This window comes from Pristiophorus japonicus, unplaced genomic scaffold, assembly GCF_044704955.1.
Source record: "Pristiophorus japonicus isolate sPriJap1 unplaced genomic scaffold, sPriJap1.hap1 HAP1_SCAFFOLD_1924, whole genome shotgun sequence".
NCBI classification, from domain to species: Eukaryota; Metazoa; Chordata; class Chondrichthyes; family Pristiophoridae; genus Pristiophorus; species Pristiophorus japonicus.
The window spans coordinates 10001-30038 of NW_027251615.1; the positions used below are offsets into that span (position 1 = coordinate 10001).

Below are 20038 nucleotides of genomic sequence, written 5' to 3' on the forward strand. Positions count from 1 at the left end.
TCTTCGGCGCCCGTCTCCCCCGTAGGTCTGGCCGTGGCTGACCGAGTGTAGTTGCAAAGGGCCAACGGAAGGCTTCGAGCGAGAAAGCAGTTGAAGCCAGGACTGCACCTTCGCAGAAATCCAACAGGCGGCATCGTCGACGTCGAGGGCCAGGCCGCAGAGCGGGAAACGTAGCAAAGCCCCACCCTGAAAAATAGCACGTGCCAATGCAGAAATCATCATCATCATCATCATCAAAACAACAACAACAACAACAACAACAACAACAACAACAACAACAACAACAACAACAACAACAACAACAACAACAACAACAACAACAACAACAACAACAACAACAACAACAACAACAACAACAACGACGTCGACGTCGACGTCGACGTCGAGGGCCCAGCCGCAGAGCGGGAAACCTAGCAAAGCCCCGCCCTGGAAAAATAGCACGTGCCAACGCCGGAATCGTCATCATACAACAACTACAAATACAACATCATCATCTATTTTTGTCTTTTAAGACTTCCCGCCCCAAAGAGGGGAAGCTGCACCGTTCCTGGAAACACTGCAATACCAGGTCGATGCGTGGAGTGGACGGAGCAAGCCCCTGTTCCATCTCCCTGTTCCAAAAATCAATTTAATATTTGGTCCCCAGATAGGGGACGTATCAGATATTAAACTGATAAGAACAGATACTACACTTGATCTTAGCCAAAAGGCCGAGAAGCGATAGCCTGTAAAACTGCGGCAAATGAACAATTCCTCTTCGGCGCCCGTCTCCCCCGTAGGTCTGGCCGTGGCTGACCGAGTGTAGTTGCAAAGGGCCAACGGAAGGCTTCGAGCGAGAAAGCAGTTGAAGCCAGGACTGCACCTTCGCAGAAATCCAACAGGCGGCATCGTCGACGTCGAGGGCCCAGCCGCAGAGCGGGAAACGTAGCAAAGCCCCACCCTGAAAAATAGCACGTGCCAATGCAGAAATCATCATCATCATCATCATCATCAAAAACAACAACAACAACAACAACAACAACAACAACAACAACAACAACAACAACAACAACAACAACAACAACAACAACAACAACAACAACAACAACAACAACAACAACAACAACAACAACAACAACAACAACGACGTCGACGTCGACGTCGACGTCGAGGGCCCAGCCGCAGAGCGGGAAACCTAGCAAAGCCCCGCCCTGGAAAAATAGCACGTGCCAACGCCGGAATCGTCATCATACAACAACTACAAATACAACATCATCATCTATTTTTGTCTTTTAAGACTTCCCGCCCCAAAGAGGGGAAGCTGCACCGTTCCTGGAAACACTGCAATACCAGGTCGATGCGTGGAGTGGACGGAGCAAGCCCCTGTTCCATCTCCCTGTTCCAAAAATCAATTTAATATTTGGTCCCCAGATAGGGGACGTATCAGATATTAAACTGATAAGAACAGATACTACACTTGATCTTAGCCAAAAGGCCGAGAAGCGATAGCCTGTAAAACTGCGGCAAATGAACAATTCCTCTTCGGCGCCCGTCTCCCCCGTAGGTCTGGCCGTGGCTGACCGAGTGTAGTTGCAAAGGGCCAACGGAAGGCTTCGAGCGAGAAAGCAGTTGAAGCCAGGACTGCACCTTCGCAGAAATCCAACAGGCGGCATCGTCGACGTCGAGGGCCCAGCCGCAGAGCGGGAAACGTAGCAAAGCCCCACCCTGAAAAATAGCACGTGCCAATGCAGAAATCATCATCATCATCATCATCATCAAAAACAACAACAACAACAACAACAACAACAACAACAACAACAACAACAACAACAACAACAACAACAACAACAACAACAACAACAACAACAACAACAACAACAACAACAACAACAACAACAACAACAACAACGACGTCGACGTCGACGTCGACGTCGAGGGCCCAGCCGCAGAGCGGGAAACCTAGCAAAGCCCCGCCCTGGAAAAATAGCACGTGCCAACGCCGGAATCGTCATCATACAACAACTACAAATACAACATCATCATCTATTTTTGTCTTTTAAGACTTCCCGCCCCAAAGAGGGGAAGCTGCACCGTTCCTGGAAACACTGCAATACCAGGTCGATGCGTGGAGTGGACGGAGCAAGCCCCTGTTCCATCTCCCTGTTCCAAAAATCAATTTAATATTTGGTCCCCAGATAGGGGACGTATCAGATATTAAACTGATAAGAACAGATACTACACTTGATCTTAGCCAAAAGGCCGAGAAGCGATAGCCTGTAAAACTGCGGCAAATGAACAATTCCTCTTCGGCGCCCGTCTCCCCCGTAGGTCTGGCCGTGGCTGACCGAGTGTAGTTGCAAAGGGCCAACGGAAGGCTTCGAGCGAGAAAGCAGTTGAAGCCAGGACTGCACCTTCGCAGAAATCCAACAGGCGGCATCGTCGACGTCGAGGGCCCAGCCGCAGAGCGGGAAACGTAGCAAAGCCCCACCCTGAAAAATAGCACGTGCCAATGCAGAAATCATCATCATCATCATCATCATCAAAAACAACAACAACAACAACAACAACAACAACAACAACAACAACAACAACAACAACAACAACAACAACAACAACAACAACAACAACAACAACAACAACAACAACAACAACAACAACAACAACAACAACGACGTCGACGTCGACGTCGACGTCGAGGGCCCAGCCGCAGAGCGGGAAACCTAGCAAAGCCCCGCCCTGGAAAAATAGCACGTGCCAACGCCGGAATCGTCATCATACAACAACTACAAATACAACATCATCATCTATTTTTGTCTTTTAAGACTTCCCGCCCCAAAGAGGGGAAGCTGCACCGTTCCTGGAAACACTGCAATACCAGGTCGATGCGTGGAGTGGACGGAGCAAGCCCCTGTTCCATCTCCCTGTTCCAAAAATCAATTTAATATTTGGTCCCCAGATAGGGGACGTATCAGATATTAAACTGATAAGAACAGATACTACACTTGATCTTAGCCAAAAGGCCGAGAAGCGATAGCCTGTAAAACTGCGGCAAATGAACAATTCCTCTTCGGCGCCCGTCTCCCCCGTAGGTCTGGCCGTGGCTGACCGAGTGTAGTTGCAAAGGGCCAACGGAAGGCTTCGAGCGAGAAAGCAGTTGAAGCCAGGACTGCACCTTCGCAGAAATCCAACAGGCGGCATCGTCGACGTCGAGGGCCCAGCCGCAGAGCGGGAAACGTAGCAAAGCCCCACCCTGAAAAATAGCACGTGCCAATGCAGAAATCATCATCATCATCATCATCATCAAAAACAACAACAACAACAACAACAACAACAACAACAACAACAACAACAACAACAACAACAACAACAACAACAACAACAACAACAACAACAACAACAACAACAACAACAACAACAACAACAACAACAACAACAACAACAACAACAACAACAACAACAACGACGTCGACGTCGACGTCGACGTCGAGGGCCCAGCCGCAGAGCGGGAAACCTAGCAAAGCCCCGCCCTGGAAAAATAGCACGTGCCAACGCCGGAATCGTCATCATACAACAACTACAAATACAACATCATCATCTATTTTTGTCTTTTAAGACTTCCCGCCCCAAAGAGGGGAAGCTGCACCGTTCCTGGAAACACTGCAATACCAGGTCGATGCGTGGAGTGGACGGAGCAAGCCCCTGTTCCATCTCCCTGTTCCAAAAATCAATTTAATATTTGGTCCCCAGATAGGGGACGTATCAGATATTAAACTGATAAGAACAGATACTACACTTGATCTTAGCCAAAAGGCCGAGAAGCGATAGCCTGTAAAACTGCGGCAAATGAACAATTCCTCTTCGGCGCCCGTCTCCCCCGTAGGTCTGGCCGTGGCTGACCGAGTGTAGTTGCAAAGGGCCAACGGAAGGCTTCGAGCGAGAAAGCAGTTGAAGCCAGGACTGCACCTTCGCAGAAATCCAACAGGCGGCATCGTCGACGTCGAGGGCCCAGCCGCAGAGCGGGAAACGTAGCAAAGCCCCACCCTGAAAAATAGCACGTGCCAATGCAGAAATCATCATCATCATCATCATCAAAAACAACAACAACAACAACAACAACAACAACAACAACAACAACAACAACAACAACAACAACAACAACAACAACAACAACAACAACAACAACAACAACAACAACAACAACAACAACAACAACAACAACAACAACAACAACAACAACAACAACAACGACGTCGACGTCGACGTCGACGTCGAGGGCCCAGCCGCAGAGCGGGAAACCTAGCAAAGCCCCGCCCTGGAAAAATAGCACGTGCCAACGCCGGAATCGTCATCATACAACAACTACAAATACAACATCATCATCTATTTTTGTCTTTTAAGACTTCCCGCCCCAAAGAGGGGAAGCTGCACCGTTCCTGGAAACACTGCAATACCAGGTCGATGCGTGGAGTGGACGGAGCAAGCCCCTGTTCCATCTCCCTGTTCCAAAAATCAATTTAATATTTGGTCCCCAGATAGGGGACGTATCAGATATTAAACTGATAAGAACAGATACTACACTTGATCTTAGCCAAAAGGCCGAGAAGCGATAGCCTGTAAAACTGCGGCAAATGAACAATTCCTCTTCGGCGCCCGTCTCCCCCGTAGGTCTGGCCGTGGCTGACCGAGTGTAGTTGCAAAGGGCCAACGGAAGGCTTCGAGCGAGAAAGCAGTTGAAGCCAGGACTGCACCTTCGCAGAAATCCAACAGGCGGCATCGTCGACGTCGAGGGCCCAGCCGCAGAGCGGGAAACGTAGCAAAGCCCCACCCTGAAAAATAGCACGTGCCAATGCAGAAATCATCATCATCATCATCATCATCAAAAACAACAACAACAACAACAACAACAACAACAACAACAACAACAACAACAACAACAACAACAACAACAACAACAACAACAACAACAACAACAACAACAACAACAACAACAACAACAACAACAACAACAACAACAACAACAACGACGTCGACGTCGACGTCGACGTCGAGGGCCCAGCCGCAGAGCGGGAAACCTAGCAAAGCCCCGCCCTGGAAAAATAGCACGTGCCAACGCCGGAATCGTCATCATACAACAACTACAAATACAACATCATCATCTATTTTTGTCTTTTAAGACTTCCCGCCCCAAAGAGGGGAAGCTGCACCGTTCCTGGAAACACTGCAATACCAGGTCGATGCGTGGAGTGGACGGAGCAAGCCCCTGTTCCATCTCCCTGTTCCAAAAATCAATTTAATATTTGGTCCCCAGATAGGGGACGTATCAGATATTAAACTGATAAGAACAGATACTACACTTGATCTTAGCCAAAAGGCCGAGAAGCGATAGCCTGTAAAACTGCGGCAAATGAACAATTCCTCTTCGGCGCCCGTCTCCCCCGTAGGTCTGGCCGTGGCTGACCGAGTGTAGTTGCAAAGGGCCAACGGAAGGCTTCGAGCGAGAAAGCAGTTGAAGCCAGGACTGCACCTTCGCAGAAATCCAACAGGCGGCATCGTCGACGTCGAGGGCCCAGCCGCAGAGCGGGAAACGTAGCAAAGCCCCACCCTGAAAAATAGCACGTGCCAATGCAGAAATCATCATCATCATCATCATCATCAAAAACAACAACAACAACAACAACAACAACAACAACAACAACAACAACAACAACAACAACAACAACAACAACAACAACAACAACAACAACAACAACAACAACAACAACAACAACAACAACAACAACAACGACGTCGACGTCGACGTCGACGTCGAGGGCCCAGCCGCAGAGCGGGAAACCTAGCAAAGCCCCGCCCTGGAAAAATAGCACGTGCCAACGCCGGAATCGTCATCATACAACAACTACAAATACAACATCATCATCTATTTTTGTCTTTTAAGACTTCCCGCCCCAAAGAGGGGAAGCTGCACCGTTCCTGGAAACACTGCAATACCAGGTCGATGCGTGGAGTGGACGGAGCAAGCCCCTGTTCCATCTCCCTGTTCCAAAAATCAATTTAATATTTGGTCCCCAGATAGGGGACGTATCAGATATTAAACTGATAAGAACAGATACTACACTTGATCTTAGCCAAAAGGCCGAGAAGCGATAGCCTGTAAAACTGCGGCAAATGAACAATTCCTCTTCGGCGCCCGTCTCCCCCGTAGGTCTGGCCGTGGCTGACCGAGTGTAGTTGCAAAGGGCCAACGGAAGGCTTCGAGCGAGAAAGCAGTTGAAGCCAGGACTGCACCTTCGCAGAAATCCAACAGGCGGCATCGTCGACGTCGAGGGCCCAGCCGCAGAGCGGGAAACGTAGCAAAGCCCCACCCTGAAAAATAGCACGTGCCAATGCAGAAATCATCATCATCATCATCATCATCAAAAACAACAACAACAACAACAACAACAACAACAACAACAACAACAACAACAACAACAACAACAACAACAACAACAACAACAACAACAACAACAACAACAACAACAACAACAACAACAACAACAACGACGTCGACGTCGACGTCGACGTCGAGGGCCCAGCCGCAGAGCGGGAAACCTAGCAAAGCCCCGCCCTGGAAAAATAGCACGTGCCAACGCCGGAATCGTCATCATACAACAACTACAAATACAACATCATCATCTATTTTTGTCTTTTAAGACTTCCCGCCCCAAAGAGGGGAAGCTGCACCGTTCCTGGAAACACTGCAATACCAGGTCGATGCGTGGAGTGGACGGAGCAAGCCCCTGTTCCATCTCCCTGTTCCAAAAATCAATTTAATATTTGGTCCCCAGATAGGGGACGTATCAGATATTAAACTGATAAGAACAGATACTACACTTGATCTTAGCCAAAAGGCCGAGAAGCGATAGCCTGTAAAACTGCGGCAAATGAACAATTCCTCTTCGGCGCCCGTCTCCCCCGTAGGTCTGGCCGTGGCTGACCGAGTGTAGTTGCAAAGGGCCAACGGAAGGCTTCGAGCGAGAAAGCAGTTGAAGCCAGGACTGCACCTTCGCAGAAATCCAACAGGCGGCATCGTCGACGTCGAGGGCCCAGCCGCAGAGCGGGAAACGTAGCAAAGCCCCACCCTGAAAAATAGCACGTGCCAATGCAGAAATCATCATCATCATCATCATCATCAAAAACAACAACAACAACAACAACAACAACAACAACAACAACAACAACAACAACAACAACAACAACAACAACAACAACAACAACAACAACAACAACAACAACAACAACAACAACAACAACAACAACAACAACAACAACAACAACAACAACGACGTCGACGTCGACGTCGACGTCGAGGGCCCAGCCGCAGAGCGGGAAACCTAGCAAAGCCCCGCCCTGGAAAAATAGCACGTGCCAACGCCGGAATCGTCATCATACAACAACTACAAATACAACATCATCATCTATTTTTGTCTTTTAAGACTTCCCGCCCCAAAGAGGGGAAGCTGCACCGTTCCTGGAAACACTGCAATACCAGGTCGATGCGTGGAGTGGACGGAGCAAGCCCCTGTTCCATCTCCCTGTTCCAAAAATCAATTTAATATTTGGTCCCCAGATAGGGGACGTATCAGATATTAAACTGATAAGAACAGATTTTTTTTTTTTTTTTTTTTTTTTATTTCAAAATATACTTTATTCATAAAAAGAATCTGTACAGTACATTCGATGGCATTTCATTACATTTCGCTGCGGTCAGCAATCCCATACAATACATCTGGGTGCCGACGGCAGTTTCGTTCGTTACATTTCTCGTTTTTCTGTTCAACTGCAATTCAGTACAATAAACAGGGTACATTGTGGTACATTTACACAAATTACATTTCATGTGTTACATTACAGAGCCCGGAATGGGTGATGGTACATTTACATTTTTTTCTTTTCAAACTTGCATTTCATAACACACCTTACATTGTACATGGCACTACATTGATGTTTACAGGTTTGGTGCTCTATGTACACAAAGTGTAAATTTCAAATACAAATACAGCCCGAGGGAGTTTGCTGCTGATTTCTGCCCCCGGGTTTTCCGTGGCGGAAGGGTTTTAGACTGTGGCCCTACCCCACCGTGCCTTTGCGGCGACTGCACCAATTTTCAGTGCGTCCCTCAGCACGTATTCCTGGATCTTGGATTGCGCCAGTCTGCAACATGCGGACGTGGTCATCTCCTTGTTCTGGAAGACCAGCAAGTTTCGGCAAGACCAAAGGGCGTCTTTGACCGAGTTGATGGCCCTCCAGCAGCAGGTGATGTCTGTCTCGGTGTGTGTCCCTGGGAACAGCCCGTAGAGCACAGAGTCCTGTGTTACGGAGCTGCTTGGGATGAACCTCGACAGCAACCACTGCATCTCTTTCCAGACCTGCGTCGCAAAGGCGCAATCCTGAAGGAGATGGGTGACAGTCTCGTCCGCCCCGCAGCCGGCCCGGGGGCACCGGGCCGTGCTGCTGAGGCGTCGGCTGTGCATGAACACTCTGACGGGTAGGGCCCCCCTCACCGCCAACCAAGCTACGTCTTGGTGCTTGTGTGTGAGCTTTGGCGATGAGACGTTCTGCCAAACAAGTTCGACAGTCCGCTCAGGGAACCACCCGACAGGGTCCACCGTCTCCTTCTTTCGTAGGGTGTCCAGGACCTTACGTGCTGACCACTGTTTGATGGCCTTGTGGTCAAAGGGGTTTCTTTTGAAGAACTTTTCCACGAAGGACAGGTGGACAGGCATGGTCCAACTGGTGGGGGCGTTTCGCGGCAGCGTGGCCAGACCCATCCTTCTCAACAATGGGGACAGGTAGAACCTCAGCACGTAGTGACACTTGGTGTTTGCGTACTGGGGGGCTGTGCATAGCTTGATGCAGCCGCACACAAAGGTGGCCATCAGGATGAGGGCCACGTTCGGAACGTCCTTTCCTCCACTGTCCAGAGATTTGTACATCGTGTCTCTGCGGACACGGTCCATTTTGGATCTCCAGACAAAGTGGAAGACGGCTCGGGTGATTGCCGCGGCGCTGCATCGTGAGATGGGCCAGACCTGCGCCACGTACAACAACACCGAGAGCACCTCGCTCCTGATGACCAGGTTCTTGCCTGTGATGGAAAGGGAGCGTTGCTCCCAAAATGACAGTTTCTGTCTGACCTTGGCAATGCGCTCGTCCCAGTTTTTGGCGCACGCCCCGTCCGCTCCGAACCATATTCCCAGCACCTTCAGGAAATCTGGCTTGACGGTGAAGGGAATGGAGGCTCGGTCGGTCCAGTGACCAAAGAGCATGGCCTCGCTTTTGGTGCGGTTGACCTTTGCTCCCGAGGCCAGTTCAAACTGGTCGCAGATTGCGAGCAATCTGCGGACCGACTGCGTGTCCGAGCAAAAGACGGCGACGTCGTCCATGTACAGCGAGGTTTTGACCTGGGCGCCTCCGCTGCCTGGGATCGTCACCCCTCTGATGCCCGCGTCCTTCCTGATGGACTCGGCAAAGGGCTCGATACAACACACAAACAAGACAGACGACAGAGGACAGCCTTGCCTGACTCCAGATCTGATTGGAAAGCTTTGAGTTTCCCACCCGTTGATTAGAACTGCACTACTGATGTCTGTGTAGAGCAGTTTGACCCAATTTCGGATGCCCTCCCCGAACCCCATTTTGGAGAGCACGTCCATCAGGTACGTGTGCGATATCCTGTCAAAGGCTTTCTCCTGGTCTAAGCTGATTAGACAGGTGTTCACCCTCCTGTCCCGCACGTAGGCGATCGTATCCCTGAGTAGCGCGAGGCTATCAGAGATCTTCCTGCCGGGGACAGCGCAGGTCTGGTCCGGGTGAATCACCAGCTCAAGAGCAGACTTGACCCTGTTGGCGATGACCTTTGACAGGATCTTGTAGTCCACATTGAGCAGCGAAATGGGCCGCCAGTTTTTGATTTCCTCCCTCTCCCCCTTCTGCTTGTAGATGAGGGTGATGATGCCTTTCCTCATCGATTCTGACATGCTGCCGGCCAGAAGCATACCTCCGTACACTTCCAGCAGGTCCGGGCCTATCCAGTCCCACAGAGCCGAGTACAACTCGACCGGTAAGCCATCGCTTCCGGGAGTTTTATTCGTCTCGAAGGACCGGACGGCCTTTGTCAGCTCGTCCAGAGTTAGCGGGTGGTCCAGACTCTCTCGCTTGCCGTCGTCTAAGACATCCGAAATAGACGACAGGAAAGACTGGGAGGCCGCGCGGTCTGTGGGTTTGACTTCGTACAGCCTGGCATAGAAAGATTCGCTGATCCTCTGCATGTCAGGCTGCGAAGACGTCACAGAACCGTCTTCTTCCTTTAGGCTAGTGATCACAGAGCTCCCCCTGTGTACCTTTTGGAAGAAGAAACGCGAACACGTCTCATCCTGCTCGACGGAGCGGACTCTGGATCGGAAGATGATCTTGGAGGACTCCGAGGCAAAGAGCGAGCCTTGCTGGCCCTTCACCTCTTCGAGTTCCTCCGCGACATCGACCCCCATCGACTGCAGCAGGAGCAGGTTTTGCATATTTGTCTGGAGTCGGGATAATTCCCTCTGTCTCCCTCTCGCCTCCTGAACACCTTTGAGGATGAAGAACCTCTTGATGTTCGTCTTGATTGTTTCCCACCAGTGCATCGGGGAATCGCAGAGGGGTTTTACGGTTCTCCAACCTTTGTAATCCCTCTTGAGTTCCTCAATGTTTTCCCGAGTCAACAGTTTCACGTTCAGCTTCCATATCCCTCTGCCAACTTTCTGGTTGTCCTGCATGTGGCAGTCAGCCAGTAGGAGGCAGTGGTCAGAGAAGAACACCGGCGTGACGTCGGTGGATCTGACCTTGAGCGTGTGGGACACAAACAGGAAGTCAATTCTGGAACGGACGGACCCGTCTGGTCTCGACCAGGTGTATCTGCGCGGTGCTCCGTCTGCAGGGTTGCTGAAGACGTCGCACAGCTTGGCATCTTTTACCGCATCCATCAGGAGTTTGGACGTGGCGTCCAGTTTGCTGTCGGCTCTGCTGGATCGTCCAGCCGCATCGATGATGCAGTTGAAGTCACCACCCAGAATGACCGGTCTGGACGTTGCCAGTAACAGTGGGAGCTGCTGGAAGAGGGCCAGCCTCTCGTTCTTCACCGCTGGAGCATAAACATTAATTAACCTGAGAGGGGAGTTTTTGTACATTACATCTGCTACGAGGAGGCGGCCGCCTACCAACTCCTTAACTTCGGTGATGGTGAAGTGGCCTCCCCGCAGCAGAATGCCTAAGCCGGAAGCTCGGCTGTCGTTGCCCCCTGACCAAATGGATGGTCCATGGGTCCACCATCGTGACCACTGCCGGTAACTGCTGAAGTGCGGCAGGCCGCACTCCTGCAAGAACAGCAGGTCCGCTTTGACCTTGGCGAGGTACCCCAAGGTGGAAACACATCGCGTAGTCGATTTCACGCTACGCACGTTAATACTAGCAATTTTTAAATCCATTTTTACGCTATGTTTTACATTTACATACATTGCAGTTCAGATACATCTTCAATTTCAGGTGAACCGTTTTCAGTTCCCCTATATTCCACAATGGCGATTTCCAGCATGTCTAAGTTATTACTGTTTACATCAAATTCCACATTTACTGCACCTGGGGTGGCGTGGTCATCATCGTCCTCTGCTGTGGGGATGTTTTGACCAGGGGACTGCTGCAGTTCTGCGATTAAGTCCTCAATGTTCTCTGCAGTGTCCTCGCCTGGTGTTGGTGGTTCCCCCTTTTCGTCAGTCGCGGCGGTGTCGAGCTGTTGTGCGTCGACCGCTGCGTCGCTCCCGGTGTTCCGGAGGTGGGGTGTGCTGGGCACTTCGCTGCTCCCGTTGTCCCGGGGCTGGTCTGCGTTGGTTGCTCCTTCGCTCCCGGTTTCCCGGAGCTCGTGTGCGCTGGGACCTTTGTTGCTCTCTGGTTCCTGGGGCAGGGCTGTGTTGGTCGCTTTCCTGCTCCTGTTTTTCCGTGGGATGGCGCATTGCCTCTTCTTCAGGCGGTGGCACTTTTCCTCATCAGACAAGCTGCCGTCGCTGGTTTCTGCCGAGCTTGGTTGTCGCCTCTTGGCCTTGCGCCTTTTCCCGACTATCTGCCATTCCGCTTCCTCGTCTGATGTCATCTCGTCTCTGGGTTCGGTGCTCTGGGGGCGAGGTTCGCTGCTGGCTGTTGGCGGCTCGCAGCTCGTGGTAGCAGTCTTCTCTTCCTCGCCGTCTTGTCCCGAGTTCATGGTCGGGGGGAGGGTGTGGCTCTCCTCTGGAGCGTTGTGTTCGTCAGCTTCCTCCTCCTCTGGTGCAAAGTTCTTTGCTGCCTGCGCATAGCTGCGATTGCGTTTGGGGCAGTTTTTGTAAAGGTGCCCCGCCAGACCACAGAGGTTGCAGCACTTGGTCTCCTTGCAGTCTTTTGCCTGGTGGCCCTCGTTCTTGCAGTTTCGGCAGATGACCGTCTTGCAGCTTGCCGCCACATGGCCTGCCTTCCCGCAGGTGCGGCACACGTTGGGTTGGCCAGCGTACACCATGTAGCCCCGGCTTCCTCCGATGGAAAAGCAGGAGGGTGGGTGCAGGATGGTTCCGCTGGCGTCCACCCTCAAGGTGGCCTGGATCTGGCGCTTGCTGGTCCATATTCCGTACCCGTCTCTCACGTCTTTCACGTCACTGCTGCTTCCTGCCACATCGACAAACCTGTTGAGGAAAGTCAGCACATCGATGACGGGGATGTGGGGGTCGAACATTTGCACTGTGATAGTGCGTCTTCGCTGCGACGGGAGGGTGAACAGCGGCTCCCAAGTTATCACTGAGCGCACCGGTTCACTCGCCTCCTTCAAACCCTTCAGGAACTTCAGGCAGAGGGTGACGGTTCTGAAGGTCACATCGAAGTAACCTCTCTTCGGGTGGTCCTGCAAGGCAAAGATGTCGGCGAGTTTCATGCCACATGTTCCCAGCAGGAGTTTCTTCACGAAAAGGTCCCGGTTGATCATTGTCTGTCCTTCCACTTTCTTTACCGTCACTCGGATGGTGTTTTGGACTCCCTGGTTCGCCGCTCGGTTGGCCGCCATCCGGGTTGCAGGTTCCTCCTTTCGCTGTGAGTTTTGGCCGAAGCCTTCATTCTCTCGTTGCCCCAGTCCGGGGCACGGGCGGACCTCCGTGTCCGCCCCCTGACAGGCCCAAGGGCCCGTCGAATCGTTAGTCGACATGCAGATTTTGTCTCCTCTCTCCAATTGGCGCCTGGCTCAAGCCAAAGGCCAGAGCCAGCAAAACTGGAAAAACGAGTTTCTGCAGTCAGTCGATTTGCATATGAATGCCCAATCAACAGGTACTCCACTTGATCTTAGCCAAAAGGCCGAGAAGCGATATACTTTACCTCATTTAAAATCATATGTCTGCACACTGATAAGAACAGATACTACACTTGATCTTAGCCAAAAGGCCGAGAAGCGATAGCCTGTAAAACTGCGGCAAATGAACAATTCCTCTTCGGCGCCCGTCTCCCCCGTAGGTCTGGCCGTGGCTGACCGAGTGTAGTTGCAAAGGGCCAACGGAAGGCTTCGAGCGAGAAAGCAGTTGAAGCCAGGACTGCACCTTCGCAGAAATCCAACAGGCGGCATCGTCGACGTCGAGGGCCCAGCCGCAGAGCGGGAAACGTAGCAAAGCCCCACCCTGAAAAATAGCACGTGCCAATGCAGAAATCATCATCATCATCATCATCATCAAAAACAACAACAACAACAACAACAACAACAACAACAACAACAACAACAACAACAACAACAACAACAACAACAACAACAACAACAACAACAACAACAACAACAACAACAACAACAACAACAACAACAACAACAACGACGTCGACGTCGACGTCGACGTCGAGGGCCCAGCCGCAGAGCGGGAAACCTAGCAAAGCCCCGCCCTGGAAAAATAGCACGTGCCAACGCCGGAATCGTCATCATACAACAACTACAAATACAACATCATCATCTATTTTTGTCTTTTAAGACTTCCCGCCCCAAAGAGGGGAAGCTGCACCGTTCCTGGAAACACTGCAATACCAGGTCGATGCGTGGAGTGGACGGAGCAAGCCCCTGTTCCATCTCCCTGTTCCAAAAATCAATTTAATATTTGGTCCCCAGATAGGGGACGTATCAGATATTAAACTGATAAGAACAGATACTACACTTGATCTTAGCCAAAAGGCCGAGAAGCGATAGCCTGTAAAACTGCGGCAAATGAACAATTCCTCTTCGGCGCCCGTCTCCCCCGTAGGTCTGGCCGTGGCTGACCGAGTGTAGTTGCAAAGGGCCAACGGAAGGCTTCGAGCGAGAAAGCAGTTGAAGCCAGGACTGCACCTTCGCAGAAATCCAACAGGCGGCATCGTCGACGTCGAGGGCCCAGCCGCAGAGCGGGAAACGTAGCAAAGCCCCACCCTGAAAAATAGCACGTGCCAATGCAGAAATCATCATCATCATCATCATCATCAAAAACAACAACAACAACAACAACAACAACAACAACAACAACAACAACAACAACAACAACAACAACAACAACAACAACAACAACAACAACAACAACAACAACAACAACAACAACAACAACAACAACAACAACAACAACAACAACAACAACAACAACAACAACGACGTCGACGTCGACGTCGACGTCGAGGGCCCAGCCGCAGAGCGGGAAACCTAGCAAAGCCCCGCCCTGGAAAAATAGCACGTGCCAACGCCGGAATCGTCATCATACAACAACTACAAATACAACATCATCATCTATTTTTGTCTTTTAAGACTTCCCGCCCCAAAGAGGGGAAGCTGCACCGTTCCTGGAAACACTGCAATACCAGGTCGATGCGTGGAGTGGACGGAGCAAGCCCCTGTTCCATCTCCCTGTTCCAAAAATCAATTTAATATTTGGTCCCCAGATAGGGGACGTATCAGATATTAAACTGATAAGAACAGATACTACACTTGATCTTAGCCAAAAGGCCGAGAAGCGATAGCCTGTAAAACTGCGGCAAATGAACAATTCCTCTTCGGCGCCCGTCTCCCCCGTAGGTCTGGCCGTGGCTGACCGAGTGTAGTTGCAAAGGGCCAACGGAAGGCTTCGAGCGAGAAAGCAGTTGAAGCCAGGACTGCACCTTCGCAGAAATCCAACAGGCGGCATCGTCGACGTCGAGGGCCCAGCCGCAGAGCGGGAAACGTAGCAAAGCCCCACCCTGAAAAATAGCACGTGCCAATGCAGAAATCATCATCATCATCATCATCATCAAACAACAACAACAACAACAACAACAACAACAACAACAACAACAACAACAACAACAACAACAACAACAACAACAACAACAACAACAACAACAACAACAACAACAACAACAACAACAACAACAACAACAACAACAACAACAACAACAACAACGACGTCGACGTCGACGTCGACGTCGAGGGCCCAGCCGCAGAGCGGGAAACCTAGCAAAGCCCCGCCCTGGAAAAATAGCACGTGCCAACGCCGGAATCGTCATCATACAACAACTACAAATACAACATCATCATCTATTTTTGTCTTTTAAGACTTCCCGCCCCAAAGAGGGGAAGCTGCACCGTTCCTGGAAACACTGCAATACCAGGTCGATGCGTGGAGTGGACGGAGCAAGCCCCTGTTCCATCTCCCTGTTCCAAAAATCAATTTAATATTTGGTCCCCAGATAGGGGACGTATCAGATATTAAACTGATAAGAACAGATACTACACTTGATCTTAGCCAAAAGGCCGAGAAGCGATAGCCTGTAAAACTGCGGCAAATGAACAATTCCTCTTCGGCGCCCGTCTCCCCCGTAGGTCTGGCCGTGGCTGACCGAGTGTAGTTGCAAAGGGCCAACGGAAGGCTTCGAGCGAGAAAGCAGTTGAAGCCAGGACTGCACCTTCGCAGAAATCCAACAGGCGGCATCGTCGACGTCGAGGGCCCAGCCGCAGAGCGGGAAACGTAGCAAAGCCCCACCCTGAAAAATAGCACGTGCCAATGCAGAAATCATCATCATCATCATCATCATCAAAAACAACAACAACAACAACAACAACAACAACAACAACAACAACAACAACAACAACAACAACAACAACAACAACAACAACAACAACAACAACAACAACAACAACAACAACAACAACAACAACAACAACAACAACAACGACGTCGACGTCGACGTCGACGTCGAGGGCCCAGCCGCAGAGCGGGAAACCTAGCAAAGCCCCGCCCTGGAAAAATAGCACGTGCCAACGCCGGAATCGTCATCATACAACAACTACAAATACAACATCATCATCTATTTTTGTCTTTTAAGACTTCCCGCCCCAAAGAGGGGAAGCTGCACCGTTCCTGGAAACACTGCAATACCAGGTCGATGCGTGGAGTGGACGGAGCAAGCCCCTGTTCCATCTCCCTGTTCCAAAAATCAATTTAATATTTGGTCCCCAGATAGGGGACGTATCAGATATTAAACTGATAAGAACAGATACTACACTTGATCTTAGCCAAAAGGCCGAGAAGCGATAGCCTGTAAAACTGCGGCAAATGAACAATTCCTCTTCGGCGCCCGTCTCCCCCGTAGGTCTGGCCGTGGCTGACCGAGTGTAGTTGCAAAGGGCCAACGGAAGGCTTCGAGCGAGAAAGCAGTTGAAGCCAGGACTGCACCTTCGCAGAAATCCAACAGGCGGCATCGTCGACGTCGAGGGCCCAGCCGCAGAGCGGGAAACGTAGCAAAGCCCCACCCTGAAAAATAGCACGTGCCAATGCAGAAATCATCATCATCATCATCATCATCAAAAACAACAACAACAACAACAACAACAACAACAACAACAACAACAACAACAACAACAACAACAACAACAACAACAACAACAACAACAACAACAACAACAACAACAACAACAACAACAACAACAACAACAACGACGTCGACGTCGACGTCGACGTCGAGGGCCCAGCCGCAGAGCGGGAAACCTAGCAAAGCCCCGCCCTGGAAAAATAGCACGTGCCAACGCCGGAATCGTCATCATACAACAACTACAAATACAACATCATCATCTATTTTTGTCTTTTAAGACTTCCCGCCCCAAAGAGGGGAAGCTGCACCGTTCCTGGAAACACTGCAATACCAGGTCGATGCGTGGAGTGGACGGAGCAAGCCCCTGTTCCATCTCCCTGTTCCAAAAATCAATTTAATATTTGGTCCCCAGATAGGGGACGTATCAGATATTAAACTGATAAGAACAGATACTACACTTGATCTTAGCCAAAAGGCCGAGAAGCGATAGCCTGTAAAACTGCGGCAAATGAACAATTCCTCTTCGGCGCCCGTCTCCCCCGTAGGTCTGGCCGTGGCTGACCGAGTGTAGTTGCAAAGGGCCAACGGAAGGCTTCGAGCGAGAAAGCAGTTGAAGCCAGGACTGCACCTTCGCAGAAATCCAACAGGCGGCATCGTCGACGTCGAGGGCCCAGCCGCAGAGCGGGAAACGTAGCAAAGCCCCACCCTGAAAAATAGCACGTGCCAATGCAGAAATCATCATCATCATCATCATCATCAAAAACAACAACAACAACAACAACAACAACAACAACAACAACAACAACAACAACAACAACAACAACAACAACAACAACAACAACAACAACAACAACAACAACAACAACAACAACAACAACAACAACAACGACGTCGACGTCGACGTCGACGTCGAGGGCCCAGCCGCAGAGCGGGAAACCTAGCAAAGCCCCGCCCTGGAAAAATAGCACGTGCCAACGCCGGAATCGTCATCATACAACAACTACAAATACAACATCATCATCTATTTTTGTCTTTTAAGACTTCCCGCCCCAAAGAGGGGAAGCTGCACCGTTCCTGGAAACACTGCAATACCAGGTCGATGCGTGGAGTGGACGGAGCAAGCCCCTGTTCCATCTCCCTGTTCCAAAAATCAATTTAATATTTGGTCCCCAGATAGGGGACGTATCAGATATTAAACTGATAAGAACAGATACTACACTTGATCTTAGCCAAAAGGCCGAGAAGCGATAGCCTGTAAAACTGCGGCAAATGAACAATTCCTCTTCGGCGCCCGTCTCCCCCGTAGGTCTGGCCGTGGCTGACCGAGTGTAGTTGCAAAGGGCCAACGGAAGGCTTCGAGCGAGAAAGCAGTTGAAGCCAGGACTGCACCTTCGCAGAAATCCAACAGGCGGCATCGTCGACGTCGAGGGCCCAGCCGCAGAGCGGGAAACGTAGCAAAGCCCCACCCTGAAAAATAGCACGTGCCAATGCAGAAATCATCATCATCATCATCATCATCAACAACAACAACAACAACAACAACAACAACAACAACAACAACAACAACAACAACAACAACAACAACAACAACAACAACAACAACAACAACAACAACAACAACAACAACAACAACAACAACAACAACAACAACGACGTCGACGTCGACGTCGACGTCGAGGGCCCAGCCGCAGAGCGGGAAACCTAGCAAAGCCCCGCCCTGGAAAAATAGCACGTGCCAACGCCGGAATCGTCATCATACAACAACTACAAATACAACATCATCATCTATTTTTGTCTTTTAAGACTTCCCGCCCCAAAGAGGGGAAGCTGCACCGTTCCTGGAAACACTGCAATACCAGGTCGATGCGTGGAGTGGACGGAGCAAGCCCCTGTTCCATCTCCCTGTTCCAAAAATCAATTTAATATTTGGTCCCCAGATAGGGGACGTATCAGATATTAAACTGATAAGAACAGATACTACACTTGATCTTAGCCAAAAGGCCGAGAAGCGATAGCCTGTAAAACTGCGGCAAATGAACAATTCCTCTTCGGCGCCCGTCTCCCCCGTAGGTCTGGCCGTGGCTGACCGAGTGTAGTTGCAAAGGGCCAACGGAAGGCTTCGAGCGAGAAAGCAGTTGAAGCCAGGACTGCACCTTCGCAGAAATCCAACAGGCGGCATCGTCGACGTCGAGGGCCCAGCCGCAGAGCGGGAAACGTAGCAAAGCCCCACCCTGAAAAATAGCACGTGCCAATGCAGAAATCATCATCATCATCATCATCATCAAAAACAACAACAACAACAACAACAACAACAACAACAACAACAACAACAACAACAACAACAACAACAACAACAACAACAACAACAACAACAACAACAACAACAACAACAACAACAACAACAACAACGTCGACGTCGACGTCGACGTCGAGGGCCCAGCCGCAGAGCGGGAAACCTAGCAAAGCCCCGCCCTGGAAAAATAGCACGTGCCAACGCCGGAATCGTCATCATACAACAACTACAAATACAACATCATCATCTATTTTTGTCTTTTAAGACTTCCCGCCCCAAAGAGGGGAAGCTGCACCGTTCCTGGAAACGTCGATGCGTGGAGTGGACGGAGCAAGCCCCTGTTCCATCTCCCTGTTCCAAAAATCAATTTAATATTTGGTCCCCAGATAGGGGACGTATCAGATATTAAACTGATAAGAACAGATACTACACTTGATCTTAGCCAAAAGGCCGAGAAGCGATAGCCTGTAAAACTGCGGCAAATGAACAATTCCTCTTCGGCGCCCGTCTCCCCCGTAGGTCTGGCCGTGGCTGACCGAGTGTAGTTGCAAAGGGCCAACGGAAGGCTTCGAGCGAGAAAGCAGTTGAAGCCAGGACTGCACCTTCGCAGAAATCCAACAGGCGGCATCGTCGACGTCGAGGGCCCAGCCGCAGAGCGGGAAACGTAGCAAAGCCCCACCCTGAAAAATAGCACGTGCCAATGCAGAAATCATCATCATCATCATCATCATCAAAAACAACAACAACAACAACAACAACAACAACAACAACAACAACAACAACAACAACAACAACAACAACAACAACAACAACAACAACAACAACAACAACAACAACAACAACAACAACAACAACAACAACAACGACGTCGACGTCGACGTCGACGTCGAGGGCCCA

At 50.4% G+C, this 20038-nt stretch overlaps 16 non-coding genes and 3 pseudogenes across 16 annotated transcripts; all 19 read right to left on the reverse strand.

Moving 5' to 3' along the window:
- Positions 1-531: 531 nt before the first annotated feature.
- On the reverse strand, positions 532-722 carry LOC139243926 (U2 spliceosomal RNA). The gene has a single exon (XR_011589777.1). It is a non-coding gene; the product is annotated as a U2 spliceosomal RNA (small nuclear RNA).
- Positions 723-1295: 573 nt separating this feature from the next.
- Positions 1296-1486, reverse strand: LOC139243938 (U2 spliceosomal RNA). The gene has a single exon (XR_011589788.1). It is a non-coding gene; the product is annotated as a U2 spliceosomal RNA (small nuclear RNA).
- Positions 1487-2059: 573 nt separating this feature from the next.
- Positions 2060-2250, reverse strand: LOC139243949 (U2 spliceosomal RNA). The gene has a single exon (XR_011589797.1). It is a non-coding gene; the product is annotated as a U2 spliceosomal RNA (small nuclear RNA).
- Positions 2251-2820: 570 nt separating this feature from the next.
- Positions 2821-3011, reverse strand: LOC139243904 (U2 spliceosomal RNA). Its single transcript, XR_011589756.1, has one exon. It is a non-coding gene; the product is annotated as a U2 spliceosomal RNA (small nuclear RNA).
- Positions 3012-3611: 600 nt separating this feature from the next.
- On the reverse strand, positions 3612-3802 carry LOC139243905 (U2 spliceosomal RNA). Its single transcript, XR_011589757.1, has one exon. It is a non-coding gene; the product is annotated as a U2 spliceosomal RNA (small nuclear RNA).
- Positions 3803-4396: 594 nt separating this feature from the next.
- Positions 4397-4587, reverse strand: LOC139243906 (U2 spliceosomal RNA). The gene has a single exon (XR_011589758.1). It is a non-coding gene; the product is annotated as a U2 spliceosomal RNA (small nuclear RNA).
- Positions 4588-5172: 585 nt separating this feature from the next.
- On the reverse strand, positions 5173-5363 carry LOC139243907 (U2 spliceosomal RNA). Its single transcript, XR_011589759.1, has one exon. It is a non-coding gene; the product is annotated as a U2 spliceosomal RNA (small nuclear RNA).
- Positions 5364-5933: 570 nt separating this feature from the next.
- LOC139243908 (U2 spliceosomal RNA) lies at positions 5934-6124 on the reverse strand. Its single transcript, XR_011589760.1, has one exon. It is a non-coding gene; the product is annotated as a U2 spliceosomal RNA (small nuclear RNA).
- A 567-nt stretch (positions 6125-6691) lies between these two features.
- On the reverse strand, positions 6692-6882 carry LOC139243909 (U2 spliceosomal RNA). The gene has a single exon (XR_011589761.1). It is a non-coding gene; the product is annotated as a U2 spliceosomal RNA (small nuclear RNA).
- A 591-nt stretch (positions 6883-7473) lies between these two features.
- LOC139243948 (U2 spliceosomal RNA) lies at positions 7474-7682 on the reverse strand (annotated as a pseudogene).
- A 5671-nt stretch (positions 7683-13353) lies between these two features.
- Positions 13354-13458, reverse strand: LOC139243950 (U2 spliceosomal RNA; annotated as a pseudogene).
- Positions 13459-14034: 576 nt separating this feature from the next.
- On the reverse strand, positions 14035-14225 carry LOC139243910 (U2 spliceosomal RNA). Its single transcript, XR_011589762.1, has one exon. It is a non-coding gene; the product is annotated as a U2 spliceosomal RNA (small nuclear RNA).
- Positions 14226-14828: 603 nt separating this feature from the next.
- LOC139243911 (U2 spliceosomal RNA) lies at positions 14829-15019 on the reverse strand. The gene has a single exon (XR_011589763.1). It is a non-coding gene; the product is annotated as a U2 spliceosomal RNA (small nuclear RNA).
- Positions 15020-15611: 592 nt separating this feature from the next.
- Positions 15612-15802, reverse strand: LOC139243912 (U2 spliceosomal RNA). Its single transcript, XR_011589764.1, has one exon. It is a non-coding gene; the product is annotated as a U2 spliceosomal RNA (small nuclear RNA).
- A 579-nt stretch (positions 15803-16381) lies between these two features.
- Positions 16382-16572, reverse strand: LOC139243913 (U2 spliceosomal RNA). The gene has a single exon (XR_011589765.1). It is a non-coding gene; the product is annotated as a U2 spliceosomal RNA (small nuclear RNA).
- A 573-nt stretch (positions 16573-17145) lies between these two features.
- On the reverse strand, positions 17146-17336 carry LOC139243915 (U2 spliceosomal RNA). Its single transcript, XR_011589767.1, has one exon. It is a non-coding gene; the product is annotated as a U2 spliceosomal RNA (small nuclear RNA).
- Positions 17337-17906: 570 nt separating this feature from the next.
- On the reverse strand, positions 17907-18097 carry LOC139243916 (U2 spliceosomal RNA). The gene has a single exon (XR_011589768.1). It is a non-coding gene; the product is annotated as a U2 spliceosomal RNA (small nuclear RNA).
- A 573-nt stretch (positions 18098-18670) lies between these two features.
- Positions 18671-18861, reverse strand: LOC139243917 (U2 spliceosomal RNA). The gene has a single exon (XR_011589769.1). It is a non-coding gene; the product is annotated as a U2 spliceosomal RNA (small nuclear RNA).
- A 564-nt stretch (positions 18862-19425) lies between these two features.
- LOC139243946 (U2 spliceosomal RNA) lies at positions 19426-19603 on the reverse strand (annotated as a pseudogene).
- Between the last annotated feature and the right edge of the window lie 435 nt (positions 19604-20038).